The sequence below is a fragment of the Coenobita brevimanus genome, chromosome 74 (assembly GCF_032717465.1).
Source record: "Coenobita brevimanus isolate Jiangsu-jjx chromosome 74, ASM3271746v2, whole genome shotgun sequence".
Taxonomy (NCBI): Eukaryota; Metazoa; Arthropoda; class Malacostraca; order Decapoda; family Coenobitidae; genus Coenobita; species Coenobita brevimanus.
The window spans coordinates 32,603,202-32,618,427 of NC_137027.1; positions in this window are offsets into that span (position 1 = coordinate 32,603,202).

A 15,226-nucleotide genomic window follows, 5' to 3' on the forward strand; every position below is an offset into this window, starting at 1 on the left:
AAAGTCAGGGGGGCGGAGTCCAAAAGGCAGGCACTTGGTCTTCAAGAAGTTAATTTTTAGGCCTAACTCGGCACACTTGGCATGGAGCCGAGAAAGGGCCAAGTCTGCCTGTCGGAAACAATCCCTTCTTGTAAATACGAGGGCAAGATCGTCTGCATAACAGAGGAGGGTGACGCCAGGCCCATAGTCGAGAGTTAAGAGCCCCTCCATAAGGATATTAAAGAGGAGGGGGCTTAATACGCTCCCCTGTGGCGTGCCATTTAGATGTTTGCAAAAGTGTGAGAGGTGCCCCTGGAATCTGACCCCTGCGGAGCGATCCGTAAAGAAGTCCCTGATCCAGGCTAAAAGCCTGCCTCCCACACCCCTGTCTGCAAGGGCAGCCAGAATAACTGTAGGGCTGGCTAGTTCAAACGCCTTTTCAAGGTCGAGGAAGACGGCCATCCCCTTCCCCCTTCCTCAGTTCCCCAAGGAAAGACGCGAGGCTGTGAGTGGCACTCCTTCCATGGTGATACGCGAATATCCTTGGGTGCTGTTGTCCCAGACGCCAAGCGAGACGAGCACGAACAATCCTCTCAGCCGTTTTTGCAATACAGCTAAGGAGGGAGATTGGGCGCAAGGCGGTAGGATCAAGAGGCTTAGGAATCGGGTGAATAACAGCCGTCTTCCACGACCCTGGCAGACGCCCTCAGACCACGAGAGGTTGAGCAGAGCAAGAAGCCGATCTATACCACAATCTCCCGCATGCGACAGGATGGAATAAGTCAGCCCATCAAGGCCTGGAGCAGTGTCCGCTCTATGCCGCAAAGCTGCCAGCAGCTCCCCACTAGTGATGGGGCAATCAGCTGGATCAGGACGGTCACAGGCCGCCTGAATGGCCTCAACACGAGAGGCGGACAGCTGCTCCTGCATGGCCAAGATGGACCGCGGGAGATTGCAGGAGGCAGAGCGGTCTGCAAAGTGCTGAGCCAGGCGGCTGGCCTCTGCGACAGGATCAGGGTGTGAAGGTGGACGGGAGGGACGTGGATCGGAGATGGACCTGATTCTCCTCCACATCTCACGGAGTGTGGAGTGAGAATCAAGGGGTACGACACCACCTAATCCACGCCTCCTCCCTAAGGCGGCGCTTCTCCGCGAGGACATGGCGAGACACGGCAGACAAGCACCGGCGGCACGGCGAAGTGCGGCGCCGCCGGTACTGTCTGCGAGCTGCATTCAGCCTCCGATTCAACTCCCTGACCCTATCACAATAGAACCAGCCATCCCGGTAGCACCTCGCAAAGCGCTGCTGCAACGGGATAGCAAGAGATGCTGCATGCCTAAAAGCATCAGCAACTTGCTCTGCTCGATCCTCGAGGTTTGACGCAGGAGCAGATGAGAAGGCAAGAGTGAGAGCCCTGTCAAAGGCCGCCCAGTCCGCCCTGCTCATATCCCACCTTTGAGGAGGCGACCCGGGTGGAGGAAGGGGAGCCAAAGGTAGATCGACCACAACAGCATAGTGATCACTCATGAGGTGGGGATGGAGTGACCACGTTGCCGGGCCTGCGAGAGGGTGGAAACAAAGGTGAGGTCTAGTCGACCTCCCCTAATATGAGTAGCCTCATTGATATCATTCAGCAAGGAGACACCTCCCATCTCCTCCATAACCACAGAGATGTGCCGACCAGCCTCGTTGGTCTTGAGAGGCGAGGAAAACATATCGTGGTGGGCACTGAAGTCGCCTCCAATGAACACAGGCCCCCTGGTAGCCTGGGAGAACAAGTCCCCCAACTCCAGAGAGGCATCTCGGCCACGATATACATTGAACACAGTGAGGGGTGACCCCGCCAATTGTAGGATCACGCCCTGGACCTCAACACCAATCCCACAGTAGGGAGGCTCACAGACTGCAGAACCAATGTGGTCCCTAACCAGAACGGCACAACCCTGAGCTACACCACGTTCACGGGGGAGGAGATAGGAGGTGTATCCCGCCAAATGAAACCGGGAGCTCTCAGTCAACAAGGTTTCCTGCAGGAGAATAATGTGTGGTTGATCCCTGTTGGCCACCTCTTGCAGGAGGGGAAGCTTACTTATTGCTCCTGCGCAGTTCCACTGTAGGACCCTGAGGTAGGTACCGTCCCGGTGTCCGGAGACAGACGGAGGCGAACCGCCTCTGACTCCCGACCCACTGGAGTCAATGGAGGTACCAAGGGGGCCGATGGAAGGTGAGGAGATCCGGCCACTGGGGTGCGGGGTGGCCGAGCCTTGGTCTTGGCCACCTTCGAAGAAGCCCCTTTGTGGGACGACCTGGGCTTCCTCGGTGAGCGAGGCCGCTTGGCTGAGGCAGGAGGAGCAACAAGCTGTCTTTTTGCCTTGACTGCCTGATTCAGCGTACGGTCCACTACAGCCACTATAGGATCCGTGTTCAGCTGGACCCCAGAGTCTGAGCCACGGTTTCTGCTATGGCCAGAGCCAGTTGTGTCCCCAGGTGCGCAGCTCGTCCAGTGTGAAGAGTGGGGCTGCTTGAGTTGGATGTGCCTGCGGAGGAGGGGTTTGGGATTCTGGCGCGAGCACTGGATCCTCTTGGGAAGGAGGGGCGGCAGGGGTGATAGGTCCACTGAGGCCATGGGTCTGTGAACTTCCGCCACTGTCTCGACAGTCTGTGCGGGAGTTGGCAGGGGAGGAAAAGCAGTCGTGTCCTAAGACAGGAGGAGTCTGTGCCTGGGGGCGGCGTTTTTTACCCCAAAAAAAAGTTCCATGGGGAGCCGGCGTTGATACCAAGGACTGCTGTTCCTGCACCCAAGAGACCTGCCTTTCTCTGCCCTGGTTCACCCTCTTCACCCTCGCTGGGCAAGTGGGATGCCAGGCGTGGTGTGCTCCTGCACAGTTGGGACAGCGGGAGGTGACCGGCTCCTTTGCTCGGAATTTCACCAGGCACTGCTCCGTGTCGTGGGAGCCGCTGCAGATCCCGCACACTACAGGCCTGTTGCAGCTGGCACGATGGTGTCCGAACCTCTGGCAGCGGTAGCACCTCAGTGGCTCTGGAGTGTACGGGCGCAGCCAGTACACTCCCCAGTTCCCAAGGTCGAGAGAGGGGACGAGGGGGCCGCGGAGGGTGACACACACCTGTAGGGTTTCCTCCCGCGTCCGCTGGTGCTGGCACCTGGTAGCCTCCTCTACTAAGTCGTGCCTTCGGAGGATGTCCAATGGGAAACGACGAGGGTATCCCATCACTACAGCCTTCGTCACCTGTCCACCCCGTGTCAGCTCTGTCACCTTCACCGTTGCCGCCTCGTCCTCCGCTACAGCCTTGAGCTGCTGGTAAGCCTCCTCCGTGGAAGGAATGAGGACACAACTTTCGTCCCTGCCAAAACGATTCCTCGCTACAAGACCCGGCAGTTGGCTCTCCAGGCCGCCACTGCATCGTAGCTGGTTTCGTAGCCCGATTGTAGTGGAACCCTGAAAGCTGGGAAGGAGGAGCGGGGTGGAGGAGGGGCTGCCACAGACACTGAAGGGCGAGGTGGAGGAGGAGGCGCTTCAGAGCAGGCCGAGAAAACCTCTGGGCTGCAGGCTGGGTCCGGGTTGTACGCTTAGCCCTGCGAGTCACAAGGGTAAACCCTCATCATCTGTAGAGCCATTTGCATTAACAGGAGTAGGAGCAGCAGGTGTAACATCATCATCATGAGATGTAGCAGTGTCGGGGTTTGGAGCAGGCACAATGTCCTCCATCCCCTCATGGCGGCGAGCTATCTTCCTTGGTGCAGTAGAGGAAGCAGAGCAAGAATCAGGACGTCCTGGATCAGCACAACCGCCAGCAGACACAGTCGAGCTATCCCCTGATCCACGACGCTCCCTTTTCCTCCCAGTAGTGAAAAGATTCTTGCCTACGTTCGCAGCTGGATGGGTGACCGAGGTTAAAACACCCTGGGCCGAGACAGCAGCTGAATGGGTGACCGCAGCCATGCTCCCACCCAAGACCCCAGGAACCGTCTCAACCCTACCTCCAGCATAGGGAACGTGAGCTGATGAAGCAGGCAGCTGGATCCTGGATGGCATAGGAATCCTCGAAGGCCCCGAGGGCCTAGGCCTCGACTTGCCTGTCATCACACACAGGCACAAACACCCACACTGACACTCACACAAACACACAGAACAGGCACACAGAAACGCAGGAAGAAGCCTACCTACTGTGGCAGGAATCTGCCCCTCCGCTAGCGGAGGACGCGGCAGCCCTTACCACAGCCCCGAAGGTCTTGCCTAACCCTAGCCCTAAACAAAGTTTTGGCTCACCCCTGCAGCTTCCTATAACCACCCCGACTACGGGGCCCCCTTGTGTACCAGGCCTGCGCCTGGAAACCGCGGGGTTCGGCTTCGTACCACGTACCAGGGGAACACTAAGAGCCAGAAAGGAAATACAGTAAGAGGCAAAAGAAACCACCGAAGGGCGAGCGCGCACAAGCGTGAGCACCCCGGTACACAAACAGTGGCTGGAGACCAAGGCGTGGTCAGGATGAAGGCGGCAAGCAACGACAGCAACAACACCTCAAAGCACTGTCGAGAGACAAGAAGGGCAGAGCAGCTCGATCAACGGCGAACCGGAGAGCTGTTACCCTTGTTGAAAATAGACAGGAGCAGGAGATGTTGTCAGTGTGGAGGCAGGCAGCAGAGTGCTACCCAGGCTGCATCACCAGGAGGATCAGGTCGTCCGGGGAGCCCACCACGACCACAACGACAACGAAGACGACCAGTACGACTCGAGGTGACCCCAGCATCGGCAGTGTGAGTAGTGGTAAAGGTCGTCGTGAAGCCCCCAGTGGTCGTCGCGCAGTATGGCAGTCGTAAGCAAGAACTCGGCTCCATTATCCTCAACAAGAACGACAAGAACACCAACAAAAACAACAATAACAGAACAACAAGAATGACAAGTAAACAAGAACAAAGAACAAGAACAACAGTACCACCACCACAGCTACAAAAACAACAAAGTAAACAAGAAACAACAAAATAACAAGAAACCATTAACAACAAAAACAATGACAAACATAGTCCTTTCACCTTAGCTTGGCCCAGATTTTCGTTCTTTTGCAGCTTAGTTCACGTAGCTCAGTGGCAGAATAAGACAATGCTACGGCTATACATCCCTCCCATAGCACTTCTTCGTGACTAGCAATTTGAAGGGGTTAATGAGGGCTATATCTCCCCCCCCCCCGTTCCAAAATTCTCTCCTGCACTTAATAAAATCGCTTGGATGTCATATGGATTACACGAAAAGGTAAAAAAAAAAAAAAAAAAAAGATAATGCTTCTCTCTCTCTCTCTCTCTCTCTCTCTCTCTCTCTCTCTCTCTCTCTCTCTCTCTCTCTCTCTTGCCAAATAGGTTGTTCAGAGAGTGAAATACCATGTCTCATTATCCTGTGTGGTGTGGTGTGGTACGGGTATTACTGACTGGTGTGATATTATCCATTATGGTGTTGTGGTGTGATTGTTAGTTACTGGTGTGGTATTAACCTGTGTGGTGGTGTGGTGTGGTTCGGTGTCACTATTATTGATCTGTGTGGTATTATCCTATGTGGGTGTGTGGTGTGGCTGTTATTGATTGATGTGGTTTTGTCCTGTGTGGTGGTGTGGTGTGGTGTGGCTATTATTGACTGGTGAGGTATTATCCTGTATGGTGGCGTGGTGCGGGTATTACTGACTGGTGTGGTATTGTCCTGTGTGGTGGTGTGGTATGGTGTGGGTATTATCGACTGGTGTGGTATTATCCTGTGTGGTGGTGTGGTCTGGTGTGGGTATTGCTGACTGGTATTATAGATAGAGAAATCCAGACAGCAACAGCCCCCTGGCTCCTTTCAGGCTGTCTGGTAGAGAGTTTAAAAGGTTATACTGTAGATCATTGGAAGAGAAAGAGACTGACTGAGGGCGATAGTTCCTCATCTGACATACGGGAATAATATGGTGATGAGAAGGAGGAGGAAGAGGAGAATGATGGTGGTGGTAATGGTGTTGGTGGTGATGATGATGGATAATGAGAAGAGGAGGAGAAGAACGGTATTTGTAGATATTCCGTAACATCTCTTTCATGGCAATTTAATATACACTATTTTTTTTTTAAGAGACAATGAATGAAGGAAAAACAAAGGAAATAAAAAGGAAGTGCATGTGCCTAAAGGAATCGTCCATTCATGGAATATAACCACTGGATTTAAATAAAAGTGGATTAAATGTTTGTGGGAAGGAACTCCCAAGAAGTGAATTCCAGAGAGTAGTAGTTCTGGGGATAAATGAATTTTGATAAGCAGAGGCTCTGCATTGCGGAAGAGAGAGTTTAAGTTCATGGGCGCTCCCATCTGCTGAGGGTATTTCGGGAGAAAATGTGAAGGGGAGGCACAATTGAAGCAAGTTCGTCAGAGCAGTTACGGTAAAAATATCGGTAAAATAATGCTATAGATGCAACATATCTACGTATTAATAACGGAGGAAGGTCCTGCGTAATGGGAGGATTACTGATTAATCTAATGGCTTTATTTTGAGTTTTGTCCAACTGTCTCAGTGCAACCGCTCCACATCCACTCCTCAGTGGCGAACTGTATCGTACATGACTTTTGTATACTGTGGCCAACTGCTCGTCAGTGAAGAATTCTTGAACTCTGTACAGAAGTCCCAATTTTTTGAAGCATTTTTAGCAAGAGATTTAACAAAAGCTGTCCAGCTTATGTTGGTGTTTAGTGTGACACCTAGGATATCAATTGCAGTGGATATGGGAATATTGACATCATTAAAATTATGTGGGAGTCTGGAGGATTCTTTCAGTTGGATAAATTAATGTATTTAGTTTTCTGAGCATCAAATGAGACCAGATTTGTTTGTCCCCATTGATTAATTTTAGAGAGGTCCTGGTTCAGAGAAATTGCTTTTTTTATTAGGGAATTTATCAGATTGTGTAAAGGAGGTACTAAGTGTGAAAGAGCTATGAAATGTCGAGTCATCAGCATGAGTGTATTGGGTTGTCAGTGACAGATAGGAGGTCATATAATTATATGAATGAGATAGAGGGTTGGGGCCAAAACTGATCCCTGATGTACACAGTACATCAGCATGTATGGAATGAAACTGGGAAAAAATTGCATCTACCATGACCAGTGTCATGAATCAAACTCGCGACATTTTCCTTTTGTGAGAAACCACGAACTTTAGTGGAAAACTCACTGTGTATCGTTCAGTTAACCGTTTCTCTCTCCATTTCGATGGTATACTTTTTTCAAAACATTCGTCACTGTTCAAAAGTGACCGTTCTAATGCACGTCATTAAGTGCTCTACTGAGTGATATTATTGTTTCTATATTGTTCGCCCCTGCTTGCCTCAACCGTTGGCCACGCCTTCTTCCAGCTGGCCTGGGCATCCCACCCCACACATCGTATTTGAATCAGTCCTTTATATGTGGCAACGGAGTGTGGTTCTGTGCTCCAGTAGTGAGAGTGAGAGAGGTCTTCTAGCACCCAGACTCCACTAGACTACAGTTCTCCAGGCTCCCACCCTTCCTTGGTGATACGCTACATTGACCAGTATTTCCTTTTCGTATTTTCCTGGGTTTAAGAGGTTAGCTTCTGAGTGAGCGAGTGAGTGTGATCTCTTTATTTTGAATTCATTTTGAAATGTAACGTTAAATTTATTTCTTTGTAATCAATAAATTTAACAGTTCTTTTTCTCGAGCTTAATGTAATGTAAACTCGTGTTTCATTTCTCCATACTAAGTTTATTTCTCTATTAGCTCCTAGCTTGCATAAACGGTTTGCTATTCATAATTGGTACTTAGGCCAGTCTTGTTGTATTAAGCTTAAAATCCGTTGTGCCTTCTAGGAGTTAATGCATCAGCAAGAACCTGATATCATTAACCCCTTAACCGAGGGGTGTCACTTTCGTGACGCTTGGGAGCAAGGGATCATACCGCGGGGCGTCGCTTTTGTGATTCTGTGTTATTTTGAATTCACCGGGCTTCCAAGTGGGGGCTTGTATCATCTATCAGTACTGCCAATGTCCAACACTAGTCAGCACTCCTAATCTCATCTGTACTCCCATCCATTGTTGACAATTTAGCCATTTCTCCCCGTTCTTGACTCCCCTCCCTACCCCCCCTCCATTACCCTATCCTCTCGCCTGCCCGGCCGTGCTACGCTAAGTAAATCTTCCCTGGAATTTTTCACTGATTTCATCCATTGAAATAAGCCCTATGCCCTATTCTTATACCAAATAATATATACAAGAAAGAAATAAGGTAAGTGAGAGTGCTATACACCTGGATTTGGCTAATTATCACCTGACAACACCTCACGTGCACTCGTTCGCTAATTTTCGCTGTTTTTTTCTCCTTGAAATATGCCATATAATCTATTTTCGTAATAAATATACATATAAGGAGGGAAGGGAGAAGCGTAAGTGATATTTACATTCACCTGGAACTACCTAATTTATAATGTATTGTCTAGATTTCCTGCCAATCATTTCAGTGAAATACATAGCTGTTTCAAGAGCTACGTTGGTAGTACTGAATATCCCCTAAGTAGGCCTCTACCAGGGCCGGCCCTCCATTATCAGCTCTCTCTCATCTTCCGAAGAGGAGGTATGCGTCTGTTCCTCTTGCTGACTTCAGGGCCTTTTTCACCCCCATGCAAAGGGCCCTGTGACCTTTACCCCCTACTAAACCTCGTGTGGAAAGAGGTAAAGGGCTGACAATTGATAAAAGAGTGACTACGATCTTTCTATTGAGTAAAACAGTGAAAGTGGAATTGTAAACAATGTGTAAATAATGTGTAAATAGCAAGTGAAAGTAATGAATGTAAATATACGTGAACAATGGAAAATAGTTTTATAAGTTACTTCAGGTGACAGTGCATAACACAGTGTAAATAAAACAGAAATGTAAATAACGTAAATAAAATAGAGAACGTAAATAGAAATGTAAATGAGTAGTATTATAAGAATACGAGTATATACCCTAGGAGTAATGAAAGTGAAAGTTTCACTCTAGCATGTCTGAATACTATGAGTTATGAGAGTGAAGATGAAAGTGACATTCACTCTCAATGCTAGTATACAGGACGAGAAAGTGAATGCTACGTATTTTACTGAAAGAAATTGAATCCCTACAGTGACAATAAACTAATACTACTGAAGGAAACTTATGGATAAAGACTGTAGATGTATATAAGTGTTATATAGTAATAGAAATATAAAGTGTGAGGGGTTTTATGAATAATAAATGACAGAATACCAAGAGCGAACTAACGCAAGTGCGGCGGTCAGACGTGCTCATAATTTTCATTGCTTTCACAGTGGGTTTATTTTTGGAGTATGGATCCCAAACTACTTGAAAATCATAGAGTAGTGTTTATAGTGTTAATATCTGGCTGTGGTAATCATATTACGGGTTGTCGGGAAGTGTAAAGTGGAGACTTCGTTACCCAACTTCAGAGGTCTCCACAAGTCCTACGGTAACGACGAAGGCTCAACAAACATTCCAGGAGAAAGCTGAAGGTATGTGCCATAAGCAAATATAATTTTAATATTCTAGGACTAGTAACTGATTTTTGGCAAATATTTTTTGAGAGTCTGTCGGAGCCCGAATAACCCCGCGGCACACGCAAAACATCGGTAAACATGCCCGCTGTGTAGGGGTTAATAGTATTAGTCATTTATTGTCAGGGGTGAAGTCACTTTCTCCAGAGGCTAACAGTATTAATAAACAGCAATTGTGAGTAATTAGTCTCTGCTGTGTACTGTTGAGGAAAGTTTATAAATTCTCGTTCTGAGAGAATTGGCGAAGCAAGCCGGCAAAAAGTAATCATTGCTTGATTTAGCAAGACAGTTCATTGTCCCTGCCCTTCAGTATTATTGAGAATTATCATTTGATATTGCATTTAAATTAAAAACCCCGTGACAACCAGTATTTTTCTATTATGAAGGTAAGAAGAAATTAGAGGAACCAGTGATGCAAGGCCATAGTGTGACATCGTAGACAAGGCCCGGTGCCACACACCGTCAAATGCTTTTGAAATATCAAATGCTATTGTGTGTGTTTAGCCATGTTCATCGACTGTTTTGTTAATCTAATGGGTAAGAAGGTAGAGAATGTCTACAGATGAACGTTCTTGTCTAAATACATACTGCCGATCATTGATGGCGGTTGCTGGCTGTGGTGATGGCGGTGGGTGATTGTGATGGCGGTGGGTGGCTGTGGTGATAGCGGTGGGTGGTAATACTAATTGTTATTGATGCAGTGGCTGTGGAAGTTAGTTGTCCTAATGATGGTGGTGTGGTGGGTGTGAACGTACCTGGTACTGTGTTGATGGTAGTGATTGTGTTGTGGTGGTTATGACTGATGCAATTGACCAGAGTTATTAGTAGTGGTTGCAGATCGTTGTTGATAATGGCTGCGGTTGTGATGATGGAAGTTGTTTGTGATCGTAGCCATAGAGGTTTGTGTTGGTTTGTACGTGGACTGAAGGAACTCCATCATCCATCTCACCTCACATTTAACTTCCACCGCTTCCCCAAACTCTCTCTCTCTCTCTCTCTCTCTCTCTCTCTCTCTCTCTCTCTCTCTCTCTCTCTCTCTCTCTCTCTCATACACATGCACACACACACAAAGCGTTGCCAAAACTACGCCCATCTTGAAACATCCACACTCTAACTGCACCTCACATACATCCAGTGTTTCTTGTGTATTTGTTTTTGTGGGCGTACGAGGCGTGCATACATGCGTGTGTGGTAGTGATGTGTGCAGTTGTGGTAGTTTAGGAAAGAGAAACTGAAAAATCTGCCCCATAGTTGACTGGGTGTGTACATGAACATCTGAGAGTTCTGGTTAACTCTTGGATTAAGTGGTGTGTGTGTGTGTGTGTGTGTGTGTGTGTGTGTGTGTGTGTGTGTGTGTGTGTGTTAACAGGACTGAGTCAAGCTCGTAATGACCCTTCTAACTTCCTTATTTTATCATACATGTGTGTGTGTGTGTGTGTGTGTGTGTGTGTGTGTGTGTGTGTGTGTCGATGGATAGAGAGAGAGAGAGAGAGAGAGAGTAAAAAATGGAAAATACTCTGAAAATTCATATTTAATCTCGAATTTTCCGTCCACACCATGCCAGCATCGGGCACTTTGTCTTCTATCGTCAGCATGACTAATAGTAAATATATAAAGATGCTATTTGGCTCTCTATCATCTTAGTGTTTTTTCTTGGAGGGAACAACATGCTGGCTTCTTCCCTTTGGCTCCTTCTTCCTTGCATAAAAAAAGTAAATCCAAAACCCCAACTAGCTAAAACCAAATCCTCCTTCCAGTTAAATCGCTCAAAGAAAAATGTCAAGAACCACTCAGAATAGACCCTAGTAAGTTGTCAATGTCTACCCTGCATCATTTATTTTCTACCCCCACTGCCACATCGCCCACACCAGCAGACTGAGCAGTCCCAGCAAGACGCAAGAACCGCCATTGGGGCCTCTAACGAAGCGCTAATTACGGACTATCCTGTATATATAAAATTGCTCGTTAATTACCTGTATCAAATTGCATACTGACCGCTAATTACCGCAAGATATATTTACCTGTAATTGCCAGTCCATTTTATTTAATCAAGGTGGGTTAATTAAGGGTGTGTATCAGGTGTAATGACCCCTGTTGGATCTTGTTAGCCCAGTTAAGAGACGACCCTGATTAACCCCTTCAGGCAGAGGGTGTAATTAGGAGTAATGGCGTAGTAATTAACATTCTTTCTCTCTCTCTCTCTCTCTCTCTCTCTCTCTCTTTTCATTTTCTCGGCTTGCTTTCTGTTCACAGGTGAGGAAGGACCTCTTACTGAAGGGTCAAAGGTCACACACACACACACACACACACACACACACACACACACACACACACACCATATACACATTCCTCTCTCTCTCTCTCTCTCTCTCCTCTAGACTTGACACCCACAGAACTATGCAATTATATTGACCTATTCACCTCAGAGAGAGAGAAAGAGAGAGAGAGAGAGACTTTCAGGACGTGAGATAACGATTATATTTCTTCTACCGTCAGTCGATTTTCTCTGTCTCACTATCTCACTTTCTTATCTCACTTTCTCACATTTCTCTCTCCTACTTCTTCATGTCTGGGGCTCGAATTCTTGTCGTGTAAGGAATCTCCCTAACACATCTTCCTTTGCGATTTGTTTTTCGATATGGCTGCCTTTTTTCCTTTTGTACGTTACTTACGCAGAGTATAGCGATATTGGGAAGGCTTTATGTAAGACAGAAGAGGACAGTAAGGTGTAATAAGCAAAATAAATTACTTAGGAGAAGGTGTTAGGGACGTGGTGAGTCAGAGTACCAGTTACTGTATTTATTTTTATTAATACTATAAATACTATGATCAAAACAACAAAATGTGATGTAATTAGTATGTTGCTGTATATAAATATTAAAGACAGTTATAATAATAATAATAATAATAATAATAATAATAAAATAATAATAATTATAGTAATAATAACGGAAAGGGCATGGTAACTAAATTAGGATCTGATATAAATGGTATAATAGAGAATATGTATTTAGATAAACTATAATAACAACAACAACAACAACAATAATAATAATAATAATAGTACCAAAAATAATGATAATAATAATAATAATAATAATAATAATAATCCATCCATCCATCATCGAATCCTACGTTGCCCCATGAGGAGCGTAGGTGCTCTCGACTAGGCAAGTTTGTCCTGGCATTTAAGATGAGTGTGACCAGCCTCACTCATCGATGAGTGGCTTTACGTGAGCAATACCAACCACCCCTTGGATATAAAACTTCACCAGCTCAATCCGATTGGAGCTCCATAGTTAATTACTAAACCATCAGGCGCCAAAATTTGGTTATATGGTTACCACCCAGCGTAGCAAATGGTTTCCTGGTGTACAGGAAACCATATGGCTTGTACCTCAGTGTAGAGTCACCCGGAGGCAGAAGGAAGAGGAAAGAATGAAGGAATGAAAGAAAGAAGTGGATGAAAGGAAAGAAGGATGGAGGAGAGAAAAGCGCAGACACCTGATGGCAGCACTGCACCGTTATAAAATAATAATAATAATAATAATAGTAATAATCATAATAATAATAATGATGATAATAATAATTATAACTGGTATCACTGGTATATTACACAACTATAATAATAGACGCATTATATTAATAATAATAAATCACAAACTGTGTATGTTACATATATTGGACATATTATCTACAGTAATAATAATAATAATAATAATAATAATAATAACGAGAAAAAGCTACTGAAATATAATAATAATAATAATAATAATAATAATATAATATGTGTGGAGTGACTCGTATGGATCGAGTGCGAAATGATGAAGTGCGAAGGAGAACTGGAGTTGTTCGGGAGATGGCTGGTAGAGTTGAGCAGAGGGTGTTGCGATGGTTTGAGCATATGGAGAGAATGGATAATGAGCGATTGGTGAAAAAGATAACTAGATCTGATGTGAGAGGTGTAAGGCTGAGAGGAAGACCACGAATAGGATGGATGGACAGTGTGAAGAGAGCGCTGGATGCGGGAGGGATGTCTGTTGAACAAGGAAGAGTGGATGTGCGTGACAAATAAATGGAGAGAAATTGTGAATGAATAAGTGACGACGCAGCCCTGAGGGGATATTCTCCCGCATTTGGTCTAATCAGCTAGTCAGGTCAGGTGCGGGTAAGGGGATGGGTCTGTTATGATGTAGCAGGGGTAAACCAGCTCTGCTGTCGGGCCTTGCTGCGGATGTCACTGATTGCATTGCGCAGTTGACCCTTGTGCGGTGTGGTGCGGTGAGGATCAGTCCGTTCTCCCCTTTGGAGCTAAGATGCGAATGAATGTGTTTGAATGGATGAGTAAATGGGGAGTGTGTCGTCCTGTCTCGGCTACCTCCCTTTCCTTGGGGGAAGCAGCCTAGGTATATAGATAGATAGATTATTATTACCAAAAATGCATGTCGTCTTTAAAGTTAGGTCTAACCAGAGACAATAATTTCCCTCAATATTTCACCTACTCCGTTTCATACTTTTGTGTCTGTCTGTTACATGTACACTTTCCTTGATTGTTTGAACGTAACACACACACACACACACACACACACACACACACACACACACACACACACACACACACTTTCTCTTTTCTCTTTACTAATAACGCTCGTGGATCCTCTCTCTCTCTCTCTCTCTCTCCAGTTTAACACTCAGAAACACTCAACAATAATTTATGAAACGAATTGCACTGCATAATATATTCCTTTCACTATTTGTTTATTTTTCATTTTTCTTCGTTTTTACAGCACCGTAAGTCCATTGTGTAACCCATTCACTACGATGACGTGTTCGATTTTTTTGGCTTGATGATGATGATGATGATGATGATGGTGATGATGATGATGGTGATGGTGATGATGATAATGATGATGATGATAATAATGATGATGATGATGATGATGATGATGATGATGATGGTGATGATGATGATGATAATGATGATAATGATGATGATGATGATGATGGTGATAATGATGGCTTTCTTCTTCTTCCTTCTAATACTTTACTTCATCGTTTTTTTCTTCTTCCTCCCCCACCTCTTCCTTCTTCTTCTTCCTCCTCCTCCTTCTTCTTTTTCTTCTTCTTCTCCGTCATCTTCATTTCCCTCTTTCTCCTCCTCTTCCTTCTTCTTCTTCTTCTTCCCTCTTCTTCGTCTTTCTCCTCTTCCTCTTCCTTCTTCTTCTTCTTCGTCATCATATTCTCCCTCTTTCTCCTCTTCCTTTCTTCCTAGCACCATCATATTCTTTTTCAAGTTAATATTAATTCACTATCGCCCATTCCTAGCGTGCAAAACATTACCCTCTCAAGGATAACTTTGAGAATGGGTAGGCTGAGAATAGGAAGGGTGTGGGTAGGCAGGGTGGAGATTGCCTGGTTAAGATTGGGAAGGATGAGGATGAATTGGCTGAGAATTGCTAGGATGAACACTGCTAGGATGAGAATAGCTCGGTTGAACATTGCTAGGGTGAGAATAAGTCCGCTGATCACTGCTAGGGTGAGAATAGCTGCGAATATACCGTGCAACATGCCCCTCTGGCCTAGCTCCGGCTGCACATTCCCTGTTCAACTTGCAACCATTCCATTCATCTTCCTCGTAGCACTTGAACCTGTGGCAAGGGGGTTCAATTGTGAT